General features: G+C 45.6%; 1 long non-coding RNA gene and 5 other non-coding genes across 6 annotated transcripts in view; 4 read left to right on the plus strand and 2 right to left on the minus strand.

The window, feature by feature from the left end:
• LOC140419167 (uncharacterized) overlaps nt 1-27,776 on the plus strand; it is a 415,920-nt gene that overhangs the window by 346,891 nt on the left and 41,253 nt on the right. The gene's annotated exons all lie outside the window — the stretch shown is intronic.
• Nucleotides 1,881-1,952, minus strand: trnat-cgu (transfer RNA threonine (anticodon CGU)). Its single transcript has one exon. It is a non-coding gene; the product is annotated as a tRNA-Thr (tRNA).
• trnav-uac (transfer RNA valine (anticodon UAC)) lies at nt 17,562-17,634 on the plus strand. The gene has a single exon. It is a non-coding gene; the product is annotated as a tRNA-Val (tRNA).
• On the plus strand, nt 21,848-21,920 carry trnav-aac (transfer RNA valine (anticodon AAC)). The gene has a single exon. It is a non-coding gene; the product is annotated as a tRNA-Val (tRNA).
• trnav-aac (transfer RNA valine (anticodon AAC)) lies at nt 24,758-24,830 on the plus strand. Its single transcript has one exon. It is a non-coding gene; the product is annotated as a tRNA-Val (tRNA).
• Nucleotides 26,470-26,559, minus strand: trnap-cgg (transfer RNA proline (anticodon CGG)). Its single transcript is given in 2 exon segments — nt 26,470-26,505; nt 26,524-26,559. It is a non-coding gene; the product is annotated as a tRNA-Pro (tRNA).

The following is a 27,776-nucleotide window of genomic DNA, read 5'->3' on the forward strand; positions in this document are numbered from 1 at the left end:
TTAGCGTGGCCAATCCACCTACCATGCACATCTTTGCCAATCCACCTACCATGCACATCTTTGGGTTGTGGGGGAGAAAACCACGCAAATCCATGCAAACTCCACACGGACAGTGACCTCGGCGCAGTGAGTCTGCAGTGCTACCACTGCGTCACCGTGCTGCCCGTTTCGTCTATCTTAACTCCTCATTTGAGTGCTTCCCTCTGCTGCTAGGTAGATATTGCGGTTTTAAAGTTAATATGAAATTCGCGGTATATTGGCTCTCAAGATTGCCCAAACTCTTCCTCGGTTGATCTACAGGACAGAAAAATGTTCGGTAAATAGATCCTACTGCTTGCGTGAGCACAGGATCACCTCATTCGCGAATGAGGTTTATGGCACTTTAGATTTTCTCTAACTCTGTGCCACACCTCGCAGTAATTGACCTCCCTGTCCTCCACACCGAGAGCGCTTATACTGAGCTAACCGTTCTGTTTCGATTTGTCAGCAGCCGCCAGATATCGTCCTGAAACTTCACCTTTCTTCATTGGTAAGGTGTTGGTGATGATCCATCTCGGTGGCTGTGCCGGTTTCTCCTGATACCATTGCATTTGGTACATGTTGGGGTCTTTATATTGTCAATCTAACTTCACCAATTCCCATTCTGACACTGTTATTGTCACCGGCAACTGGGTTACTGAATCCGCGCATAGCCCATCTGCGAAAGTAAAGGAAGGAAATGAACAGATGTATTTTCCTTTATAAATTGAGAGAACCAAATTTCTTTGTTTTCCTCAATTAAGGGGTACTTTTTAAAGTGGCCAAGCCACCTAGCCTGTACATCTTTGAATTCTGGGGTTGAGAATGTGCAAGCCCCGCACGCACAGTGTCCCGGGGCCAGGGTCGAACTCGGGTCCTCAGCGCAATGAGGCAGCAGTGCTAACCATTGAGCCACCGTGCCCTCAGTTTATCAGAGTTGCCCTCAGACAGAGATGATACAAATGTGCTTGCATCTACGACATTTTTTGGAACCTCTGATGCAGGCACCATATTATACATTATCGATTGTTAATTATACTCCAGCCCATGTGTATTAATATGCTAATCTGGTTTAATTAACAGTAACTACTTACTGTGCCATAGCGCCGCCAGTATTACCAGAGACATGTCTGATTAAATCTCTCTCAATGAACTGGACTGGCCTGAGTCAGGGTTTGTGATGGAGAGAGTGAACCGGGGCTCTATTCCGCTCCGTGCAGTGCGGGGGGGGGGGGGGGGGGGCGGGCGGGCGGGGGGGGGGGGGGGGGCCTCTATTGTGACCTCACTCACCTCCCATCCTCCAGGCTTCGCCGATATATTCCGGTGAGTTTGTGACGCCCCTGCTTGAATGTGGCCCCATCTGCTGGTGGATTCGGTTTACTCTGTGTTCGAGTTCAGCTATTGCGTGGATTCAAAGTTTACTGCAACACATACCAGGACCCGAAAGCTATCCAGAAATCGAAATTGCAGCTGTTTAGACACTGTCTTTGTTACTAATGGTAATCAGAAAACGATGCTTAATCTGTGCAAATCATCACTGAAGTTCTCTGTTTAAGCCCTGGGCCGACGAAGTCGAAGATTTCCAAGACTTGCGGTGGTTATAAATCAGAATAATAGCAGGGCTGAACTCACTGGTTTTGTTTATTTTGATTATAACGAAGAAGGTATAAAGGGGTACAAAACCTGATGCGCTCAGAATTATTTTTTCGAGATTGTCCGAAAATATATCCATCAGCTGAAGGTTCAAAGTTTTATAAAGAGGATAGGGGCAGGTGGATGATACTGCCTGCTGTGGGAAAGCATGAAACAAAGCCTTTGATTAGCTCAGCACAAGGAGCGGAGGGGAGCCTACAGCGACACTGAGGCACGGACGGGATTCGAACCCGCGATTTTTGGTTTACGAGACCAACGCCTTTCCCCTGGGCCACCGCGCCGTGTGTAGGTGAACGGTATTAATTGCTCTGTGAGTTGTTACCATTTGGAAACTGGCGCCAAAATTGTTGAGAGAAGACGAATCAATAGAACATTTCAAAAGGTATTGTCAGAACGTGAGGACGCCAACTAGCGCGGGATTTAAATGCAGGACGAAAAGGGCAAGATAAATACCTCTTACAAACAGGTGCAGGTAGCGTCAGTTGAATCCCCCCTCCCCCTGACACGATATTGTTCTCAGTGAGTTGAGCAGTGAGCGGGTGCAGGATGGTCACCGGCTGCTGGATGTTCAAATGTCGCTATTTCCGCTCCATCACTTGCGACTGCAGCTGATAACCGCCGCACACTTTTTTCAGCTTTGAGTCTGCGCTGTCCCCGGTCACAGTTTCCGTTTGTTGTTCTCGTTCTAACATCATTGTGTTATTCTAGACATTGCTACCGCTGGTTGATTCTAGTCTTTGGTTGGATCTGCAGTGCAGTGGGACCTGAATCTGGTTTGCTGCTCTGACAGATAATTGCCTGCCCTGAAGAGCAACTGATTCAGGAACTATCGCGGGGAACCGCCTCGTCCATCTCCTCGTTACGATCTCGCTACTCAGTATTTCCTTCACTGCAAACCCCCATTCTCCCCTCACTGTGTAACCAGATATTATTGTTCAATAAATAATACTGAGGATGCTGTGGGTGACCGTTATATTGGTCGATGTGAGGCTGATTCTGAATTTTGAAATTGTTATTGTTTTCTGTTCGTTTCTATCAGGCTGGAGCCACCAAGACCCAGTGGAACAGTTGGACGTGACATGAGGGTTGAAGAGGATATTAGATTAACGCCACACATCAATACAATCTATCCGGACGATCCTGATATACAGTCAGCTTTCGGGCATCTTGCAAGGTCCGTCTGATTGGAGAGAATCTGCGTAGCAGCAAATGTAGAAGTGTTATCAATATGACACACATACAGATAAATACTAGTACACCACTATAAATATCCCTATACATGTCTCTGCCGGCAGTCCATTATAGCAGAAATACAGTGGATCCCAGAAACAAACCAACACCGAGAGGGGGGGGGGGGGAGGTAGGTTGTGTGTGGGGGTGGGGGGTGGGGGGGGGGTGATATTCAACTCTCAAGGTGGATGCGAGAGGACGGTCAGAAAGGCCACAGTCATTTATAATGATCACGTGAAATGGAGCAAGACTCCATATGTAGATCTTTGGTTTTTTTTTCTGACCGAGCTTCATTAATCTATGGAACTCTTCCGCAGAGACCGCTGAGGGGGGTTCGTTGAATATTTCAAGGCAGATGTGCTTGGATTCTCGAATAAAAGGGGATTTAAAGTTTATCCGGGGTAGGTGAAATGTGAATCTGAGGTCATAATCACATGAGCCACGAACTTATTGAACGATGGAGGAGGCTCGAGAGGATGGATAAACAACTCCTGCTCAAAATTCGTCTGTTCGCAGGTCCGTGAAGAAGTATCACAATCTCCTGGGTCGGTATTTGTTATCGATGGAGACACAGCATCGTTGAGCTTGTCCCAGCACAGCGTCTCGAAGGATGCTCCAATGGTAGCGGTAAGTCCATGCCGCAGTGGGCGCAACTTACTTGTTCTCAGTACAAGATCACAACTCTATGCATTTTAATAGTGACGGCCAATCCTCTGATTGCCAGCGATAGAAAGAGAACGCTGGTAATATTGGTCCCCTGAGGCAGTGATGAAAAGATCTGGAAGGACCGAACAAATACATGGCCTCCGCGGTCGCTCACCCCCTAGCTGATACACGTCCGTTATCTGGGCGACTCCATAACAGAAAACAGGAAGTGTCAACATGGATTTGATGTATTTTCGATCGGAAAGTCGATGTTCTACTGAAGACTACAAGGGGCTCAGATTCAGCGGCCTTAGGTCGATCTAAGTTAATGGTCTTGGAAGATTTTATTATCCCCACATCTGAGAACTTGCATTACTTCTGCTCTGAAGTGGATATTCCAAGTTTAAACTTACTGTGCATGGCGAAATGCGGATTAATCTCACGAATCGCAAACGGCTCCACTATTGACCTATACAAGGACTGAGACAGCAATGTAATTGGTGGATACATGGACTTGAGTGTTTTTCTGAATCGAGATCAAACCATCCCCCGGGACAAGGGCAGGAACGCAAAATTAGTGGAATTGAAAATACTCTCTGAGGTTTTTGTACGCGGTTGTAGCTGCTTTGTGACACTGTGCTCAATGCACAGTAATAGACCGCCCCGTCCTCCACACTGAGCGCGTTTATATTGAGATGACCATTCTTTTTACACTTGTTGGCAGCCGCCAGATATTGTCCTGAGATCTCCTCTTTCTTCATCGCCAATAAGTTGATGATGGTCAATCTCGGCGGCTGTGCCGGTTTTTGCTGATACCAGAGCATGTGGTACATAGTCGGGTCTGTATATTCGCAATCTAACTGCACTGAACCCCCTTCTGATGCGGATATTGTCAGCGGTGACTGAGTTACTGGATCTGCGCACAGTCCGCCTGCGAAAGTATAAAATATCAAAAGTTAATCACAATTTGCGGGAATCTGAGAGTGAGTTGTCCATCCGAGAAACACGCGGCTGGGGACCGGAGAATCCAGTCCAGAACCCAGTACTTTCTATGCAAGAGCGCCGCCAATATTAACAGAAACATGTCTAAATAAATCTCTCTTAGTGAATGGGAATGAAATGAGTTCGAGATTGAGAAGCCGAGAGGGAACCCGGGCTCTATCAGGTCATTGTTCCACCCACACACTGCAGAGGGCCAGGCCCATTGTGACATCACTCCGGATACCATCCCCATTAGCTGCGTCAGTGCTGTCACGTGACATAATCAGGCCCATGCCTGATATTGGGGCCCTCTACTGGCGGGTCCTAAGTAATCCATTTTAGGATGAGGTCATTGAGTGGATTGGGAGAGTATTTTATCCGCAAACATGAGCGTTTGCCAGAAAGCTAAATTTTGGCACAGCGACCACAGTGGTTAGCACTGCTGCCTCACAGCGCCAGACTCAGGTTCCATGCCGGCCTTGGGTGACTTGTGGAGTTTTCACTTTCTCCCCGTGTTTGCGTAGGTTTCCTCCAGATGCTCCAGTTTCCTCCCATAGTCCAAATATAGAACATAGAACATAAAGTAGGAGGCCATTCGGCCCATCACGTCTGCACCGACCCATTCGGCCCATCAGGTCTGCACCGACCCACGTATGCCCTTGCTTCCACCCTATCCCCGTAACCCAATAACCCCTCCTAACCGTTTTGGACACTAAAGACAATTTATCATGGCCAATCCACCTAACCTGCACGCCTTTGGACTGTGGCAAGAAACCGGAGCACCCAGAGAAAACCTACACAGATACGGGAGAACGTACAGACTCAGCACAGACACTGACCCAGCGGGGAATCGAACTTGGGACCCTGGCGCTGTGAAGCCACAGTGCTAGCCACTTATGCTACCGTTCTGCCCTCGGGTGTGCAGGTTAGGTGGATTGGCCACGCTAAATTGTCCCGCAATGTCCAGAGATCTGTAGGTTAGGTTAAAGGTTTATAGGAATAGGGCGGGGAATTGGCCTTGGTGGAGTATTCTTTCAGAGGGTTGGAGCAGACTCGATGGCCGAATGGCCTCCTTCTGCACTGTAGGAATTCTATGATTTATTCTATAAATTGGAGCCATTCTGACACAGGTTTTGTCACTGTTGTTGTTTGTATCGAAATGTGACCCTAATTCTGGAGTAATTATTGCTGGACCTCTCTGTCCAAATCCAGTGAAAGACAAAGTATAAAGAATGTTAACAAGTTGGAGATAGCGCGGATATTATATATCAGAAGAGTACCAGGAATGAATGGCAGTTTATGAAAACTGACAAGGCAATCTTGGATTCTTTTGCTTGTGATAAAAAAGGTAGAATGGAGAATCAATTTATCTCCTCAGAATTTTGCTCTTGTGCTGGAGGGGATCGCATGTAATGACTTTAATTGGTAGAAGATTCAATGACAAAATCACTTCAATTTCAGGCGAAAATGTATAGTGAAAGACACATTTTATTTCTTCCATTGTGATTTTTTACTATCAGGAATACCGCATCAAAATGAAAAAGGGCGAAGATACACAGGAACTTGTCAAAGGGATATTACCATTAATTGAAAATGGAAGGCAACGTGAAAAATGCGTGTGTGAAAGCCGCCAGGTGTCGCACTTTCAAATAGGCCTCATTCCGTTCCCTAAATATTTGTGATTCTGGGTCTTTCCTGCCCACATGTTTTTGTTTCCTCAGTCACTTGAGCAATAAAAAGGCGCAGAATGGGCACAGACGTCTGGTGACTCAGTCGTTGATATTTCCACTCCATCAACTGCGATGGCAGCTGATAGTTTGATCAGCTTTGAGTCTGTGATATTGCTGGACATTGCATTATTGCATTTGCTTCTGTCGGTTTAATCCGATTGTGCTATTGCAGACATTGCTTTCCAGGGCCCAGTTCCGTCGTTGGTTAGGTCAGCAGTTCAGTTCGACTGGATTTTATATTTCTACTTGAGTCCAAAGATATGCATGTTAGGCAGATTTCTGGCTCGGAGATTTGGAACGTTCCACATGTGGAATTAGCCTCTCTACACGTCCATCGCATTAATGTAAAGACATCAAGGTTGACTTCACGTCAGTACAGAAAGAACCACAGCATATACATTCTGCTAGATATAATCTAATTCCGGTATCGTCACTCTAACTAGCGTTTGCATTGTGTTTTGCGAATATAAACCCCTGTAAAAAAGAGACGAGGACAAAGATTCATGTGTGCTCTAAGGCTGGTCTGATGCTTGTTAACACGGGTGTCCTGCTTTCCAAATTTATTCCTGCTAGATATTAACATTTTAAAAATGTTTTAAACGTCTTTCCAACATTGAATGTCACCCAGATCACAGCGAGAACGGGGATCCGCATTGCTGCTGGTCCTGGATTCCAGGGACAATTTTGTCTCAGAAACCCGCAGAACATCCAACAACATCAAGCTCAGAGCATTGCTGAGGCTGCTCTGACGTCACAACCTATGAAACGAATGATCGGAAGAGCAGGGTTTGCTGGGTTTGATATCACCTATTTAAACATGTTTGTCAACGAAAACTGAGGCAGTTGCCGTGCATTCTGCTGATCAGCGCATGCCGAGAAAACGCAGACAGCTTGATCCTTAATCCTATTCTGCTCAAACCTGCCAAGCCGACGCCATTTATTCCATATAATAGCTGGAATTGGCGGAACTGAAAGCCTTCAGAGCTCACTTGTCCTCTCGATGGGCCTTTATACTAGCTGTAGTAGCTCTAATGGCCAGTGAGCAGTTCGGTTAATGGGAGCCACCGCATTGTTAGTAGCACATTAAGAGCTATTTCCCTTCACTTCACCCATCTCACAGAGTGAAACTGTTGAAGGGACTGTATTTAATTCCTGTTCCCTGTTCGATTCACTGCTGCCCGCCCTGATGTCATGAATTGGAGCAGAAAGGAGCTCTCAGTTGATTGGATCAATACTGGAACAAAGACCCCATGACCTAATTGGGTGAAAACTGATGACTGTCAGGAATGAACGAATCGGCAAAGATACCAGGTGTTACTCAACACGTACCCAACTCGTCACAGATACAATTTCAGATTCAAATCCGCTGACAGCCCTCTGCAAACATGTGAGATGTTGTTTTGTATTCATTCATCACAACTGCTGCTCTCTTAACCTGGAAGTTTACAAACTACAAAATCTCCTTCGTGCAGGCAATGTGTTCTGTGTTAACCCTGTTTTCTCTTTATTTCTGCCAGCCGTTAGTGATTTAGACTCAGTCTCACACGCACCGGTTTCCACATCACATTTTGAAGGAGGCTTTGCCAGGGACTGGAGAATGTAGCCACGAGACAGATCCCAGCAGCTCTGAACAGAGGTGTTAGATGTCAGATTGGATTCACTCAATAATGAGAAATTGAGTGGAAATGTTTAAGGCCTATTTGACAAACTGACTTTTTAACATTTGTTAAATTGAAAATTTCTCCTGTTGATTGTCATTGTATTTTTTCACCTCTGTTTGATACGACACGAATACAAAACAAATCTGAGAACACACTTTCTTTCATCCCCGCCTCAACTTCAGTCGTTTTCGTGATTGAAATCCTCGGAACACCTTCATCACATTCAGCACTTGTATTTCCTTTCTTCAAGGCTGTTTCTTTCAGGTGAACCGAAGGTAAAAATGCCTCTCAGATCAATTAGGGATCAAGCTGTCTGTGTTTTCTGGTCTCGCTCTGATCAGCAGAATGCACTGCAACCTCCTCAGTTCCCTCTAATAAACATATGTGGTTAAATAGGTGACATCAGACCAATCAGATCCAGCGAACCGAGCTCTTCCGATCATTCGTTCCATAGGAAGTGACATCAGAGCAGCCTCAGCCAATGCTCTCAGCTTTATCTGGTTGTATATTCTGCAGGTTTCTGAGACAGAATTAGTCCCCGGAATCCAGGACCAGAGGCGATGCGGATCCCCGTTCTCGCTTTGATCTGGGTAACATTCATTGTTAGTAAGACGTTTAGAACGTTAAAAAACGTTAATTTCCATCGGAATAAATTTGGAAAGCAGTACCCTTGTGTTAATCAAGTATCCAATCTGCCTTAGAAAAGATGAGTCTATCCCCTAGCCTCTTCCTTCCAGGAGTTTATGTTGGCAAAACACAAAGCATACGCGAGTTAGAGTGACGGTACCGGAATTGGATGATGATATCTATCAGAAAGGAATGTAAATGTTCTGGTTCTTTTCTGTACTAACGGAACGGCAACCTTGATGCCTTTACAATGATCTGATCGGAGTGTGGAGAGGATAATTCCACAGGTTCCAAATCTCGCTGCCAGAAATCTAAGCACCACCTAATTCTCTAACTGGGAAATCAGGAATAACCAGTTGAGAAAGAGAATCGGTAGAATGTGGCTCAAATTAACACAAGGAAGAGCTGAGGAGCGGAGTAAAGACACGTTTCAAGGGAAACTAGATAAACAGATAAGGGAGAAAGGGGCGGAGGGATTTGCTGATAGAATTATATGAGGAGAGATGGAGGATTCTCCTGGGATTGTAAACACTGACATGAAGCAATTAGGCCGAATGAGCTTTCTCGTGCTCTAAATTCTATCTATTTTTATGTTACACCGACGGAATTTTCACCCTCAGTTCAGTTCAGTTGAATTTTTAAGCAATGTTTTCCGCTTTCTATAACCGTGTGTTGCAGGTCTGAGCGATGGAGATTGTGTTACTCAGCGGGAATCCTCACTCACACAGACAGAAAGAGAAGATGTCACTCGAACCTGTACCTATACGGACGATGCTTTATACTTATTCTGGTACCGTCAGTGCCCAGGCAGACAGTCTAAGTTTGTGGTCCGGAAGGACACGGGCGGCGGTGCTGAATTGAAGGCGGATTTCGCTCAGGCCCGGTTTTCATAGATCATCATAGAATTTACAGTGCAGAAGGAGGCCATTCAGCCCATCGAGTCTGCACCGGCTCTTGGAAAGAGCACCCTACCCAAGGTCAACACCGCCACCCTATCCCCATAACCCAGTAACCTCACTCAACACTAAGGACAATTTTGGACACTAAGGGCAATTTATCATGGCCAATCCACCTAACCTGCACATCTTTGGACTGTGGGAGGAAACCGGAGCACCCGGAGGAAACCCACGCACACACGAGGAGGATGTACAGACTCCGCACAGACAGTGACCCAAGCCGGAATCGAACCTGGGACCCTGGAGCTGTGAAGCAATTGTGCTATCCACAAGGCTACCGTGCTGCAGTTCAGCAGTCAGACAAGCTGTACCGATTGACCATCTCGGAGCTGCGGCTGTCTGACACCGCGGTCTATTACTGTGCACAGAGTCTCACAGTGATGGCAACGAGGGAAAGTTTCAAACAAAAACTGCCGCAAGTTTCTGGGTCACAGCTGCTGTCTGGTGAGAGCTTGTTTTCACAGCGGCTCAGACACTGAACGTGAATGGTTTCCTGTGAGCACAGGCCCTGAACACAGTCCACATAAACACCATCTAAAATCGTTCACATCGAAGACAGATTCAGTCCAATTATTGTATTTACTGAGAGCAGAATGAGTTGATGCTGATATGAGGATATCTGAGAACTCGTCGCAACCATTGAGGAAACAAACTCTGCATGTGGTCGGCACTATTTATATCCCAGACCGCTGTTCAGGAAATCGCTGAAGGACAAGTAATTTTAGGTTTGTAATATCAGTCTGTAGAGCAAACCAATGCCCATCGGATGAGGAAAATCTTAATAATCATAATAACCCGACTAAACACCACTGAATGTTAATGTCACTGACATATATTAAAACTGAGAATGCTAAATATGGCTGAAAAAATACATTATGTTGTTCCCCCTGGCATTGCTGTTATCATTGTCCTGATGAGTTCAGGATGAAAAGCTTCGACAATTATTTTCGGCAATGCTCACGTCTGTGCTACCAAACAACCAATCCTCAATACAGAAAAAGTACAGAAGTTATTTTCCGGACATGATTAGAAGTTGATGACTCATGGTAAATAAGTAAATTATCCTTAAGGTCAGATTTGGTGTTCCAGGCACCTGGACTAATGGTAACAAAGCCAACTAAATACAAAATCCAAATGGAAAAGAACACCAGAAAGCGCCAGGAGCGCCCTGGCGAACCTGAACGCACCGGACCAGGCTTTATGCACAAACAAAGTTTTTGTACTTTTGTCCTGAGCACCCCTCAGTGTTATATGCCCGCTACTGCATTTATGCGGTGTGTGTCACTCCTTTAAAGACTGTAACACAATATCAAATATCCGCTCAGCACTTTTGTCGCAATATATTTGATTTGGAAACTGGAATAAATGCTCTAAACATATCATAACGTAATGCTCAGAATGTATTCGATGTAAAATGGAGCAGAGGAAACCTCCCCAGTGCTGCCGGAACAGGCGCCAGAGTGTGACGACTAGGGGATTTTCAACGTAACTTCATTGCAGTGTTAATGTAAGTCTGCTTGTGACAATAAAGATGATTATTATCCCTTGCTTGTCAATCATTTGGATTTATTTCAAATCAGAAAAATCTGCTAATCGGTTCATAAAGTCCAGCTTTTCCGCCTCAGTCCGCTATTCTTTTTGTCACATTGCGGCAGTGTTTTTGTACGAGGCTCCCTCTGGTTGCTGTCACTGTGTCTCTCAGTCCACAGTAATACACCGCGCTGTCAGACAGCCGCAGCTCCCGGATGGTGAAATTCCCCTCACTTTTCGAAGTGTTTATTGATGCAGAAAATCGAGACTCCACGCCCACTGTTCTGGAAATAGCTCCATAGTTATGAACGTAGATCAGTAATGTGGGAGCTTTATTCAGGTCCTGACGGTACAGCTGTAAATAATATGAAGCAGCTGTGGTCGAATAGCTGTAATTAATGGTCACTGAGTCTCCTTCATATTGTGTCACTGCAAGCGGCTCCTGAGAGACCGAGTCTTCACCTCTAACCCCTGAAAACATTTAGAAATAGAGACATTGTTTTTTCATTATCACGATTGTTTCAAGTTAAGGAAATAGATTGCAAACGGAGGGGAGATACATTTAAATGACGATTTCTATGTCGATATCACGAGCAAAGTGAAAATTGTGCAACTTCGGAACTTACCAGTTAAGAGGACTGCAGCGGCGAGGGATGTGTAAAAGGTAACAGTCGACATGTTCACAGAGCTGGTGGTGGATTTAAACAGAGTGAGTTAAAGCTGAATTGTTTCAGATAAGACTTGACAAGATGTTGAATCATATCCCACCTCGCTACTGATTGGTTCATTACTGACAGAGTCTAAAGGCGACACCCAATCAGCCCTGAGCTCCTGTGTCCTACATTTCATCAGAACAAAGAGCATGGCATCAGATGAAACTGTTCTCAGAACAATGAATTGAACGGAATAGCTTCAGACAATAAGAAATAGGAGCCGGAGTGGACCATTGGCTCCTTCACTCGGGCCTGGTCTGTCATTCAGTTAGATCATGGCTGATCTACCTCACATCCACCCTCCTGCACTATCCACAACTATCTTCTTTGCCTTAATATCCGCAGATCTTTGGAACCCTTCTTGAAGAAACTCAGCGACTGAACAACTACGTTCTCTGTGCTGCAGACTAATAATACAACGAGCATTAAATCAAATGTTGGTTCTTTATCGGGGTTAATATTTGAGATGGGGCACGGATTGGTAACAGTTCATGTTGTTCTGATAACAGAACCAGAGCCTCCCATTTACAGAGCTGTTCGGAGGCCAGTAAATCGGAAAAACAAACATTCAGCACCACAGAAAGAGATCATTCGGGCACGCTTTCAGTTATAATATTGCTTTATTAATATTAGCAGTTCACAATCCTACTGACAGATCCGATTCAGTGAAGAGGAGGTGAGAGTGCCTTGCCGGTTTTTGTACGGGTTGACTGTGCCTCTGTAACAGTGTGGGGCTCAGTGCACAGAGATACACGGCGGAGTCAGAGACATGGACGCCGGTGATATTTAATGGAACGGTTTTCTTGTCTTTGTCCAAATCAGCAGAAAATCGGTCAGAAAACTCTGGTGACTTATCGCCCTGTTCCTTGCTGAACATTTTCAGTAAATATCTCGGAGCTTTCCCGGGATACTGGATGTACCAGAAGAGAGTTAGCGAGGAGTATTGAGTTTCGTAACTGCAGTTCAATATTGCTGTTTGTTCTTCCTGAACCGTTAATTCAGGCGGCTCCTGGGAAACTGAATCTTGGCCACTGGTTCCTGTAACAAGATATAGAATGTGTCAGAAATCTGTGAGTAAATATAACGCATGAAACACACACTGAGGATTTGAGCTCAGACTCACCGGGCAGCAAGACCATTATTATCAGTAAAGCACACGGGGAGCACATGGTTCCTGATTGGACAGTAAACAGCGACAGTGTTTCAAATACGTTGCTGCTTCTTGTCTCATATCACAGAGTAAACTCTGATCAGTGGCCGGCTTCACTTGTTGGGAAGTTGAGGGGCGTTCCTCCGTGCTACGATTGGCCCGTCTCGCAACTTTTACGTCAGCTGTGGACCAGCCTCTGTTAGTTGAGGACGAAACACAGCTAAGTCTGTCCAATCAGATTCCACCCCTGGTTGTGTTTTTCAGTTTTGTTCCCTTTTTCTGTCTCATATTATCCGTCATTTTGGCTTTTTCTGGGTGTAACTCGCTTTTCTTCGAATTAATGTTTGTCTATTTGTTTCGATAGATCTTTATCTCGAATCAAGGCGAAAGGTGAAAGGAATCATTTTAATTCAGCCTAATGCACAAGAATTAACGAGTGCCACCCAGAGCATTAGCATCGTTAATAGTTACTGTTTTGAGGGGGCCAGGGATAAATAGTCAACCAACTCTACACCGAGATGCGGTTCCACTAGGGTTAGCTTTGTAAAGTACTGATTTCAGTCATTATTTTTAAGACAGGATCTTTACAATGTGATAACTCTGACTGTGCCATTAGCTCACATTTCAAAGATGTCCACTGACAAATAGGCACCAGCCCCAGAACTTTTGAAAGTACAGCTTTACGACGTCGTTCGCCAATTCACCAACCCTGCACATCTTTGGGTTGTGGGAGTGAGACCCACGCAAACACGGGGAGAATGTACAAACTACACACAGCCAGCGACCTGGGGCCGGATTGAACCGATGTCCTCAATGCCATGCGACAGCAGTGCTAACTACTGCGCTACCGCGCCACTCTGTGTTTATACTGAGTTGATACAATTTGCTATTTTCTGCAAGATTATGTGGAATCTCCCATCTAGGCACCACATAGATATTACCGATCGTGAATTATATTTTGACCCATGAGTCCTAATATGTTAATCCGGTTTGATGAGCATTATAACTACTCACTGTGTCACAGCGCCGCCAGTATTACCAGAAACATTTCTAATTGAGTCTCTCTCAGTGAATTGGACTGGACTGAGTCAGAGATTGGAAGGAGAGAGCGAACCCGGCTCTGTTCAGCTTAGTGCAGTGCGGGGGTGGTGGAGGGGGAGGTCTACTGTGATCTCACTCGCCTCCCATCCCACCTGCTTGGCCGAGACCATCAAGTGAGTTTGTGACGCCCGTGCCTGAATTTGGCGCCCTCTGCTGCCGGATTCTGTTTACTTCTCGTCAGAATTCGGCTGTTGAATGCATTCAGAGTTTACTGCAATGCGTATCAGGGCGGCAAACCGAGCCAGAAATTTAAATTTCGTCTGTTACTGTTGTTGTTACTGTTGGTGTTTTTAATCAGAAAATGATGCTAAATTTGTGCAAATGACCGCTGGAGTTCTCTGTTTAGCCCTGGGACGACGAAGTCGAAAGAATGCTAAGAATTTGGAGGACAGGCGGAGGTTATAAATCAGAATGATAACAGGGCTGAACAGACTAGTTTTGATAATTTTGATCACAACGAAGCTACAAAAGCGAGTAAACGGATGCTCTCAGGGTTTTATTTTTAGCAGTGACCAGATTGCACAGAATTGTTTGAATTAGCTGAAAGTTCAACGTCCGAGAAAGAAGATAGAGGTAGGTGAATGATATTTCATGTTGCGGTTGTTTGTGGGAGATAATGAAGTGTTATAGACGACTTTGAATGGATCAGTACAATGGCAGTTCAGAATTAACGCGGGCGGTGCTCGAACAACGATTTTTGATTTACAAGACAAACGCTTTTCCTCTTGGCCACCGCACCGAGTGCAAGCGAACAGTATTAATTGTACTGTGATTTGATACCATTTGGCGTTTGGCGCCGAAATTGACGAGGGAAGATGAATCAATAGAACATGTCATCAGGGAGGAACTTGAGAACGGAAAACAACACGGGGTAAAATGCAGGGTAAAAAGGGCAATAGAAAAACCTCTTTCAAATAGGCGTATATAGTGTCAGTTGAATCTGGCCCCTTACCGCCCCTCCTACACAATATTGTTCTCAGTGAGGTGAGCAGTGAGCAGGTGCAGGATGGTCAAAGGCGGCTGGATGCTCAACTGTCGCTATTTCCGCTCCATCACATGTGACTGCAGCTGATAATCGCCGCACACATTTTCAGTATTCAGTCTGCGGTGTCCCCGGTCATAGCTTCCGTTTGTTAGTCTCACTCCAACATCATTGTGATGCTATAGACTCTTGTGTTTGGTTGGATCAGCGGTGCAGTGGGACCTGAATCTGGATTTCTGCTCTGACAGATTGCCTGAAGAGCGATTGATTCGGAACTATCGCGGGGAACCGCTTCGCCGCTCATCTCGTTATGATCTCGAGACTCAGTATTTTCTTCACGGCAAAACCCCCATTCGCCACTCACTGTGTACCCAGATTTTATTGTTCATTAACTTATAATGATAATTCTGCGGATGACCGTTTTTGGTGGTCGACATGAGGCTGATTCTGAATTTTGAAATTATTGTAATTTTCTGTTCGTAAATTATTATAATTTTCTGAACTTTTGTGAGTCGAGGAGTTATCAGAGTCCCATGAATTTTACAGCACTCACCATGGACAGCACCACTCGCTCACCCTCTCGCTTATCTCGGCGACTGCATAACAGAAAGCAAAACGAGTCAACACATATTTGATGTATTTTCGATCGGAAATCGATGTTCCACTGAAGTCTAAAAAAGCATGCTGGTAATTTAGTGGTGTTGCTTCCTGAGACTCTCATTGAATAGTAAATGTGCAGTCTATGTATTCATAACTACAGCAGATCAGTCCATTCTGTCTTCAGTTACAGGAACTATTGGCTCAGATGCAATAGTCTTAGGCCCACCTAAGTTAATGGTCCTGGAAGATTTGATTATCCCCACATCTGAGAGCTTTCATTACTTCTGCTCGGAAGTGATATTCCAATATTAAATTTATTGTGCATGGCGACATGCAGATTAATCTCACGAATCCCAAATGTCCCCTTAATTGACCTGGACAAGACAGAGACCGCAATATAATCGGTGGATATATAGACTTAAGTGTTTTTCTGAATCGAGATCAAATCATCCCCCAGAGCAAAGGCAGGAACGCAACATTAGTAGAATTGAAAATATTCTTTGAGGTTTTTGTACATGGTTGTAGCTGCTTTGTGACACTGTTCTCAATGCACAGTAATAGACCGCCCCGTCCTCCACACTGAGCGCGTTTATATTGGTATAACCATTCTTTTTACACTTGTTGGCAGCCGCCAGATATCGTCCTGAGATCTCCTCTTTCTTCATCGCCAATAAGTTAATGATGATCAATCTCGGCGGCTGTGCCAGTTTTTGCTGATACCAGAGCATGCGGTACATAGTTGGGTCTGTATATCCGCAATCTAAACGCACGGAACCCCTTTCTGATGCGATATTGTCACCGGTGACTGAGTTACTGGATCTGCGCATAGTCCGCCTGCGAAAGTAGAGGAATGAAACATAAGAACATAAGAACTAGAAGCAGGAGTAGGCCATCTGGCCCCTCGAGCCTCCTCCACCATTCAATGAGATAATATCTGATCTTTTCTGGACTCAGCTCCACTTTCCGGCCCGAACACCATAACCCTTAATCCCTCTATTCTTCAAAAAACTATCTATCTTTATCTTAAATACATTTAATGAAGGAGCCTCTACTGCTCCACTGGGTAAGGAATTCCATAGATTCACAACCCTTTGGGTGAAGACGTTCCTCCTAAACTCAGTCCTAAATCTACTTCCCCTTATTTTGAGGCTATGCCCCCTCGTTCTGCTTTCACCCGCCAGTGGAAACAACCTTCCCGCATCTATCCTATCTATTCCCTTCATAATTTTATATGTTTCTATAAGATCCCCCCTCATCCTTCTAAATTCTAATCTGTCAAGGGTTAATCAAAATTCCCGAGACTCTGAGAGTGAGTTGTCCATCTGAGAAACACGCGGCTGGGGGACCGGCGAATCCAGCCCACAATCCAGAACTTACTATGCAAGAGCGCCGCCAGTATTAACAGAGGCATGCCTGACTGAATCTCTCTGTGTGAATGGGAATGGGATGAGGCAGAGATTGAGAAGCAGAGAGGGAACCCGGGCTCTGTTCAGCTCATTGTTCCACCCACACACTGCAGGGTGTCAGTGCTATTGTTACATCACTCAGGATACCATCTCCATTGGCTTTGTCAGTGCCATCACGTGACTTCATCAGGCCCCTGCTTGACAATGGCACCCTCTACTGGCGGGTGCGTTGTAAAACATTTTAGGATGAGGTCAATTAGTCGATTCGGTGAGTATTTTATCTGCAGGCATGAGCGGTTTCCAGATAGCAAAATTTCAGCGAGGTGGCAGAGTGGTTAGAACTGCTGCCTCACAGCGCCAGGGACCAACGTTCACTTCCGGCCTTGGGTTGCTGAACAAATGCTTCAGCTCAAGAGAAGTTCTATGTCTTCTGGTCTTGTAAATTGAGACATCAGTTTTAAAGAAACAGACGTGTTCTTGTAAGAAGTGACAGGGCCCCTCAGCCGAACAATGAGAAGCTGCAGCCAGGCAGTTTAGTTGAACGTGGCACAGGTCCGTTGGCTCTTGCATGGGCAGCTGTTTCTGTAGTGTAGTGGTTATCACATTCGCCTTACACGCGAACAGGCCCCGGTTCGAAACCGGGCAGAAACATCCCGTGCGTCTAGTTTAGCCTGTTGCTGACTATTACCTTAATCTCGTAACTGATCTTCGTCATCGAGGAATAGCAAAAGCCGTGCACGGCTATGGGCCAGTGGCGCAATGGATAACGCTACTGACTACCAATTAGGCAATTCCCGGTTCGACTCCTGGCTGGCTCGGAGTTCAAACTTTTGGAGTCCCATTTAGTTCAGTGGGTGGGGCAGCTGCTTCTTGATGCAGAGCAAAGTGAGCAGGGCATCATCAATTCTCGTATCGGCTGTGGTTATTTATGAAAGACCTGCCCTCTCAATTTAACTTCAACTTCAAACAAGAACAGAAAATACTGGCCAATATCAGCAGGTCTGACAGCCTCTGTGGAGAGTGATGGCAGCAGTCGTTTCGAGTCTGGGTGACTCTTTGTCGAAGCTGGACAACAGGATCTTTGGTGAGATTTCGACTGGCGGTGTGTGTGTGGGGGAAGGGAGGGAGCATTAAGCATTGGGCCTCGATAGACGGCCAGCGATAGGTGGAGAATAACAAAAATGTGTTGGACAGAAAGAAGAAAAAGGGAATGTAAATGGTTCTAATCAAAGTTAAGAACGGTGCTGATAGAGGCGAAAAGGAGATTAGAATGTGTTAATTGCAGAGGACAATAAGGTACACGGGACCGATTTCCCAAGAGGGATGGCATGGGCTAGGGGGATGGGATGGTGGGGGACAATGGTGGGGGAAAACATACCAATGGAAGCAATGAAAATAAGTTGATGGAAATAAACATGTGGTGAACGGGGAGGAGGGATTTCACAGTCCGAAGTTGTTGAGCAGACTGTTAAATCCACAAGGCTGTTACAGCACGCTGCTATTGCCATGGAAGGTCGATCTAACATCTGCGGAAAATACTGGAACAGCTCAGCGAGTCAGGCTGGATTTGTCGACAGGACAACAAAGCTCGTCTTTCACCATCACCTTTCATTAAAACCGGGACGGGTTAGAAATGTCGGACGTTTTAACCAAGTGAAATCCCGGAGGGAGCAAACAGAACAACAGGAAAGGGCTCTGACAGGGTGCAAGTCAGGAGAGATTAAATGAGAAAAGGCCTAGGATTCCCTGGCCACAGAGTGAAGTTACATCGAATGAGAGAATAATTACACCACAGTATGAGGCCATTCCAGCCGCTGTGTCTGTGCCAGCTCTCAACAACTACCGCCCGGATACAAAGAACAAGTGGAAACAAGATTCAAACCCAAATCTGCGATGGAAGTACACACAGAATGGGGGCAGCATTTACAGCGTGAAACTGTTGACCACACTCTGAGTGTGAAAGCTGTATTGAGCCCAGTGGAAAGATGCGCTGCTGTTCCTCGAGTGTTTGTTGAGCTACTTTGGAACATTTCAGGAGGCCGAGGTCCGGGAGGTCAGCGTTAAGATCCAGCTCTCCAGTCAGTTCAATTCTCCACTTTGGCTCTGTGGATTAGATGGGTCACGTCCCTGTGAAGTTAACGCAGATCTGGAACATCAATTCTATCCAAACGCACTCCAACTCAGACACTGTCGTCCTCGAGCATCATCTGTGGGGAGAGAAACGACACTAACATCCCGAGTCCTGAGGAATCTTTTTCAGAGTGAGCCAATGCAAATCAACCGTCAGCATCGTAAACAATTCATAATGTCTGACCTGGAGTGAAGGGCTTGTCCAGGATTTAAACCCACGACCGCTCGCATTGATTAAAAATATTTAAACGAGAACCATACCTCGAGACCAAAGAGCACAAATTTAAAACCGAGCTTAAGCAAAATATAACATATGTTAAGTTCGATATAATTTCTACATCTCATGGTTTTATATGTTGAAACATAAGTTTGGTTTAAAGAAACAGCTGTCGTCTTGTAATAAGTGGCCTGGCCCCTTAGCCTCACCATGCGAATCTGCAGCAACACAGTGACGTTGGACAGTGTACACATCCGATGGTTGCCAGCTGTTTCTGTAGTGTATTGGTTGTCACATTTGCCTAATACGCGAAATGTCCCCGGTTCGGAACCGGGCAGAAACATCTCATACTTCTAGTTTAGTCTGTTGCAGACTATTACCTCAATCTCGTAATTGGTCTTTATCAACGAGGAACAGCCAAATGCATGCACCCGTATGGGCCAGTGGCGCAATGGATAACGCGTCTGACTGCGAATTACGCGATTCCAGGTTCGACTCCTCGCTGGCTCGGATTTCAGAATTTTGGCGTGCGCTTTAACTCAGTGGGCGGGACAGCTGATTCTTGATGCAGAGCAAAGTGAGCAGGGCATCTTCAATTCTCGTATCGGTTGTGGTTATTTTCGAAAGCCCTGCCTTCTCAATTTAACTTCCACGTCACGCAAAACAAAACTTATCTTCAGGTCAGTAAAGTTCGATTCCTGATTGTTTTATAAGTTGAGACATCGGTTTTAACGAAACGGCTGTCTTCTTGTAGTAAGTGACATGGCCTCTCAGCCGAACCATGACAAGAGGCGGCAACACAGTGAGGTTGAACATTGCACAAGTCCATTGATTACTGCACCGCCAGCGGTTCCTGTAGTGTAGTGGTTAGCACATTCCCCTAACATGCGAAAGGTCCCCGGGTCCATACAGGGTAGAAACATCAAGTGCTTCTCATGTTGTGTGAGGAGTGTTTGCACAAAGTACTTTTGTTCCCCGATCTCGTATGTTCGAGGATTATGAGGTTTAATCTCTCATGAGCCACTAAAATAAATTCCACATTAAGTCATAAGTACTGAATTTTCGACAGGCGGAGGTGGGGTGCCCTATTGGGCCTCGATAGAGTGGTCAGCAATAGGTGGAAAATGACGACAATGTCTCGGACAGAAAGAAAAAGGGAATGTAAATGTGGCTAATGAAGGCTAACAAAGGTGCTGATAGTGGCGCCTCAAGAGATCAGAATGTGTTAATAGCAGAACAAAGTAAGCAGGATGTCAGAGAACAATTGGCGACAGGGATCAGATTGCTCAAGTAGGATGGTATGGGCTGGGGGAGGGGGGCAATGCTGAGGGTAAAACATATCAATGGAAGGAATGAAAATAATTTGATGGAAACAGATGGTGGAGGGGGAAGAGAGATTACACAGTCTGATGTTGTTGAACTGAATAAAATGAAACAGACAGAGAGCTGCTTGAATCTTCTGGAATTAGTCAATAGAGGTAAGTGAATGTCCACTCATAGACAAGCTTTTAGAAAATGTCTCGATTGTCTCGGGAACGTGTTGGTTCCCTGCTGTGTGAGCTCAGATTCTCAAAGGAAACCCAATGTCAATGAATCCCGCCGAATGCGCCGCAAAGAAATGAAGAAAACATCGCTTGACCAACAGAAAACCTTATCAAAGGGCTCGTCCGGGATTTGAACCCGGGACCTTAAGCATGCTGTTATTGCCATGGAAAATCGATCGGACATCTGCGGAAAATACTGGAACAACTCAGCGAGCCAGGCGGGATTTGTCGACAGGACAACAAAGCTCGTCTTTCACCGTCACCTTTCATTAAAACCGCGACCGGTTAGAAATGTCGGACGTTTTAACCAAGTGAAATCCCGGAGGGAGCAAACAGAACAACAGGAAAGGGCTCTGATAGGGGGCAAGTCAGGAGAGATTAAATGAGAAAAGGCCTAGGATTCCCTGGCCACAGAGTGAAGTTACATCGAATGAGAGAATAATTACACCACAGTATGAGGCCATTCCAGCCGCTGTGTCTGTGCCAGCTCTCAACAACTACCGCCCGGATACAAAGAACAAGTGGAAACAAGATTCAAACCCAAATCTGCGATGGAAGTACACACAGAATGGGGGCCGCATTTACAGTGTGAGACTGTTGCACACAGAGTGTGAAAGCTGTATTGAGCCCAGTGGAAAGATGCGCTGCTGTTCCTCGAGTGTTTGTTGAGCTTCTTTGGAACATTTCAGGAGGCCGAGGTCCGGGAGGTCAGCGTTAAGATGCAGCTCTCCAGTCAGTTCAATTCTCCACTTTGGCTCTGTGGATTAGATGGGTCACGTCCCTGTGAAGTTAACGCAGATCATGTTAAGTTCGATCTAATTTCTACATCTCGTGGTTTTATATGTTGAAACATCTGTTTTTGAAAGAAACAGCAGTCGTCTTGTAATAAGTGGCCTGGCCTCTCAGCCTCACCATGCGAATCTGCAGCAACACAGTGAGGTTGCACATTGTACACGTCCGGTGGTCGTCAGCTGTTTCTGTAGTGTAGTGGTTATCACATTCGCCTAACACGCGAAAGGTCCCCGGGTCGAAACCGGGCAGAAACATCTCGTACTTCCAGGTGAGTCTGTTGCTGACTATTGCCTCAATCTCATAACTGGTCTTCATCAACGAGAAATAGCAAAATGCGTCACCCATATGGGCCAGTGGCGCAATGGATAACGCGTCTGACGACGAATCAGGAGATTCCGGGTTCGACTCCTGGCTGGCTCGGAATTCAAACCTTTGGCGTGCGCTTCAACTCAGTGGGTGGGACAGCTGGTTCTTGATGCAGAGCAAAGTGAGCAGGGCATCATCAATTCCCGTATCGGCTGTGGTTATTTACGAAACCGCTGCCTTCTCAATTTAACTTCCATAACTTAACTTATCTTCAGGTCTGTAAAGTTCGATTCCTGATTGTTTTATAAGTCGAGACATCGGTTTTAAAGAAACGGCTGTCTTCTTGTAATAAGTGACATGGCCTCTCAGCCGAACCATGAGAAGCTGCAGCAACACAGTGAGGTTGAACATTGCACAAGTCCATTGATTCCTGCACCGCCAGCGGTTTCTGTAGTGTAGTGGTTAGCACATTCCCCTAACATGCGAAAGGTCCCCGGGGCCATACCGGGTAGAAACATCAAGTGCTTCTCATGTTGTGTGAGGAATGTTTGCACAAAGTACTTTTGTTCCCCGATCTCGTATGTTCGAGGATTATGAGGTTTAGTCTCTCATGAGCCACTAAAATAAATTCCACATTCAGTCACAAGTACTGAATTTTCGACAGGCAATGAGAAGAAAAGCATCTTCCTATTTTGGATATTCGGAGCTAGTTCATCCTCAACAGAATTTCATGCATTTACAAATGCAGATGAACATACTTATTCACCATCTCAAACATGTCTAAATGAACGACAAATGCAACTTACTGCGGTTGCTTCATTCTGAAACAAAAACAGAAAATACTGGACAATCTCAGCAGGTCTGACAGCCTCTGTGGAGAGAGATGGCAGCGGTCGTTCCGGGTCTGGGTGACTCTTTGTCAAAGCTGGAGAACTGGAAATGGGGTCAGATTCAGACTATTGCGGATGGGCGGGGGTGGGGTGCCCTATTGGGCCTCGATAGGGTGGTCAGCAATAGGTGGAAAATGACGAAAATGTCTCGGACAGAAAGAAAAAGGGAATGTAAATGAGGCTAATCAAGGCTAACAAAGGTGCTGATAGTGGCGCCTCAAGAGATCAGAATGTGTTAATGGCAGAACAAAGTAAGCAGTGTGTCAGAGAACAATTCGTGACAAGAATCAGATTGCTCATATAGGATGGTATTGGCTGGGGGTGGGGGGCACTGCTGAGGGCAAAACATATCAATGGAAGGAATTAAAATAAATTGATGGAAACAAACAGATGGTGGAGGGGGAAGAGAGATTACACAGTCTGATGTTGTTGAACTGAATAAAATGAAACAGACAGAGAGCTGCCTGAATCCACTGGAATTAGTCAATAGAGGTAAGTGAATGTCCACTCATAGACAAGCTTTTCGAAAATGTCTCGATTGTCTCGGGAACGTATTGGTTCCCTGCTGTGTGAGCTGAGCTTCTCAAAGCAAACCCAATGTGAATGAATCCCGCCGAATGCGCCGCAAAGAAATGAAAAAAACATATCGCCTGACCAACAGAAAACCTTATCAAAGGGCTCGTCCGAGATTTGGGCCCAGGACCTATCGCAAGTTTCGAAACCGAGACACCCAAAGCGAGAATCATACCCCTAGAGCAACGAGCCCCGGGAAAGTAACAGAAGCACGCTGTTATTGCCATCGAAAGTCGATCTAACATCTGCGGAAAATACTGGAACAACTCAGCAAGCCAGGCGGGATTTGTCGACAGGACAACAAAGCTCGTCTTTCACCATCACCTTTCATTAAAACCGGGACCGGTTAGAAATGTCGGAAGTTTTAACCAAGTGAAATCCCGGAGGGAGCAAACAGAACAACAGGAAAGCGCTCTGACAGGGTGCAAGTCGGGAGAGATTAAATGAGAAAATGGTTCCCTGGCCACAGAGTGAGGTTAGCATCGAATGAGAGAATAATTACACCACAGTATGAGGCCATTCCAGCCGCTGTGTCTGTGCCAGCTCTCAACAACTACCGCCCGGATACAAAGAACAAGTGGAAACAAGATTCAAACCCAAATCTGCGATGGAAGTACACACAGAATGGGGGAAGCATTTACAGCGTGAAACTGTTGCACACACTATGAGTGTGAAAGCTGTATTGAGCCGAGTGGAAAGATGCGCTGCTGCTCCTCGAGTGTTTGTTGAGCTTCTTTGGAACATTTCAGGAGGCCGAGGTCCGGGAGGTCAGCGTTAAGATGCAGCTCTCCAGTCAGTTCAATTCTCCACTTTGGCTCTGTGGATTAGATGGGTCACGTCCCCAGATCTGGAGCATCGATTCTATCCAAACGCACTCCAGCTCAGACATTGTCTCCCTCGAGCATCATCTGTGGGGACAGAAACGACGTAAACATCCCGAGTCCTGAGGAATCTTTTTCAGAGTGAGCCAATGTAAATCAACCCCGCCGTCAGCATCGCAAACAATTCATAATGTCTGATCTGGAGTAAAGGGCTTTTCCTGGATTTAAACACACGACCGCTCGCTTTGATTGAAAATCCCTAAACGAGAACCGTACCCCGAGACCAAGGAGCACAAATTTCAGACCCAGATTAAGCAAAATATAACTTACGTTAAGTTCGATATAATTTCTACATCTGTTGGTTTTATATGTTGAAACATCTGTTTTATTTAAGAAACAGCTGTCGTCTTGTAATAAGTGACGTGGCCTCTCAGCCTCACCATGCGAATCTGCAGCAACACAGTGAGGTTGCACATTGTACACGTCCGTTAGTCGCCAGCTGTTTCTGTAGTGTAGTGGTTATCACATTCGCCTAACACGCGAAATGTCCCCTGTTCGAAACCGGGCAGAAACATCTCGTACTTCTAGTTCAGTCTGTTGCTGAATATTACCTCAATCTCGGAGCTGGTCTTCATCGACGAGGAATAGCAAAAGCCATGCACCGCTGTGGGTTTGTGGCGCAATTGATAATTCGTGTGACTGCGGATCAGGCGATTCCAAGTTCGACTCCTGGCCGGTTCGGAGTTCAAGTTTTTGGCGTGCGCTTTAACTCAGTGTGTGGGACAGCTGGTTCTTGATGCAGAGCAAAGTGAGCAGGGCATCATCAATTCTCGTATCGGCTGTGGTGATTTACGAAACCCCTGCCGTCTCAATTTAACTTCCACTTCAAGCAAAACATAATTTATCTTCAGGTCTGTAAAGTTCGATTCCTGATTTTTTATAAGTTGAGACATCAGTTTTAAAGAAACGGCTGTCTTCTTGTAATAAGTGACATGGCCTCTCAGCCGAACCATGAGAAGCTGCAGCAACACAGTGAGGTTGAACATTGCACAAGTCCATTGATTACTGCACCGCCAGCGGTTTCTGTAGTGTAGTGGTTAGCACATTCCCCTAACATGCGAAAGGTCCCCGGGTCCATACCGGGTAGAAACATCAAGTGAAATGAAATGAAAATCGCTTATTGTCATAAATAGGCTTCAAATGAAGTTACTGTGAAAAGCCCCTAGTCGCCACATTCCGGCGCCTGTTCGGGGAGGCTGGTACGGGAATTTAAATCGTGGTGCTTGCCTGCCATGGTCTGCTTTAAAAGCCAGCTACTTAGCCCTGTGCTAAAGCAGCCCCACTGGCGGCATAAAGCTGGATTAAATTAATTCCAGACTAGAGTACGCAAACAGGTATTGAGCAAAACTGATCTACATATTGTGATTTCTTATATGATAGCACAGGGCGATTTGGCCCTGTGCTAAACAGCCTCTCGTTTTGCGTAAGGATTTTTTGCACAAAGTACGTTTGATCCTCGATCTCGTATGTTCGAGGATTATGAGGCTTAGTCTCTCATGAACCACTGAAATAAATTCCACATTTAGTCACAAGTACTGAATTTTCGACAGGCAATGAGAAGAAAAGGATCTTCCTATTTTGGATATTCGGAGCTAGTACAACAGAATTTCATGCATTTACAAATGCAGATGAACATACTTATTCACCATCTCAAACATGTCTAAGTGAACGACAAATGCAATTTACTGCGGATGCTTCATTCTGAAACAAAAACAGAAAATACTGCACAATCTCAGCAGGTCTGACAGCCTCTGTGGGACGAGATGGCAGCTGACGTTTTGAGTCTGAATGATTTGGGCTGGGGGGAGGAGGGACAATGCTGAGGGTAAAAAATGTCAATGGAAGCAATGAAAATAAATTGGTGGAAATAAACATGTGGTGGAAGAAAGAGAGACTTCACAGTGTGAAGTTGCTGATCTGAATAAAATGAAAGGGACAGAGAGCTGCCTGAATCCACCAGAGTTAGTGTATAGAGATAAGTGAATGTCCACTCATAGACAACCTTTTCGAAAATGTCTCGAGTTTCTCGGTAACGAGAACTGGTTCCCGGCAGCGTGAGCTCAGTTTCTCAAAGCAACCCCAATGTGAATTAATCCGGCGGTCTGCGCCGTAAATAAATGAAGAAAACATGTTGTTTGACCAACATCATCAAAGGGCTCGTCCGGGATTTGAACCCGGGACCTCTCGCAAATTCCGAAACCCAAATACCCGAAGCGAGAATCATACCCCTAGACCAACGAGCCCCTCAATCACACATGACTGAAGCAGACTGTCATTGCCACCGAAAGTCGATCTAACATCTACGGAGAAAGCGGAAAATACTGCAACAACTCAGGGAGTCAGGCGGCATTTGTCGACAGGACAACAAAGCTCGTCTTTCACCATCACCTTTCATTAAAACCGGGACCGGTTAGAAATGTCGGACGTTGTAACCAAGTGAAATCCCGGAGGGAGCAAACAGAACAACAGGAAAGGGCTCTGACCGGGTTCAAGTCAGGAGAGATTAAATGAGAAAAGGCCTTGGGTTCCCTGGCCACAGAGTGAGGTTAGCATCGAATCAGAGAATAATTACACCACAGAATGAGGCCATTCGGGCTGCCGTGTCTGTGCCAGCTCTCTGTCAGAGCAAAGGAACAAACAAAGAATGAAAAGATGTGTCTGGAGGAGCTGTCAGGGCAGATTGATCAACAGCTGCGAGAATGCAGCAAGTGTGAGAATGTGAGGATCTGTAGGGACCGCACAAATTCACATCAGCGGCTCTGCTGGGTTTTTCTAACTGGTGGAGTCGCATAGCCCCTGGGATGTTGTTGCACTCACCCTGGGACCTGCCTCTCCCTCTTTGCCCCTGACCTGGATGACGCATTCTCGTTGGGCAGAAATGGCCAACATCGATCAAGATCGAACGAAAATTTTAAATTTCTGTTGAAGGCTAAACCATACACCAAAACTTCACATGGCCCTGCACGATAATAATAATCGTGTTGCTCGATGATGCTCTGTTGAAATGGTTATCGTGCATTGCAGACTGTCGCACATTTTTAGGTTCATTACAGGATGGGATAGCGGAGACTCAGTGGCCTTGGGCCCACCTGAGTTAAGTTTTGGAAAAAATATCCATAATTTTAGGTATAATTAGCGCCACATCAGATAGTTTTCACTACCGCTGCTAGTGGGTTTTCCAAGTTTAAATTTACTGTAGAAATCGCCGCATGGAGATGAGCCTTATGATTTACCAAACTGTCTCTGTGTTGACTTGTACAAGAACAGAGAAAGCAATATAACTGCAATAGATCGACCTGACTGCTTTCGTGAAATTATTCCCGCAAGCAATGACACTAAATAAAGCTTAGCTGTCCAGTAAATACTCGCTGAGGTTTTTCTACGGGGCGTTATGTTATATCCAATGCTGTGCCTCACTGCACAGCAACAGACCGACGCGTCCTCCAGACTGAGGGCGCTT

Source organism: Scyliorhinus torazame, chromosome 5 (assembly GCF_047496885.1).
Source record: "Scyliorhinus torazame isolate Kashiwa2021f chromosome 5, sScyTor2.1, whole genome shotgun sequence".
NCBI lineage: Eukaryota > Metazoa > Chordata > Chondrichthyes > Carcharhiniformes > Scyliorhinidae > Scyliorhinus > Scyliorhinus torazame.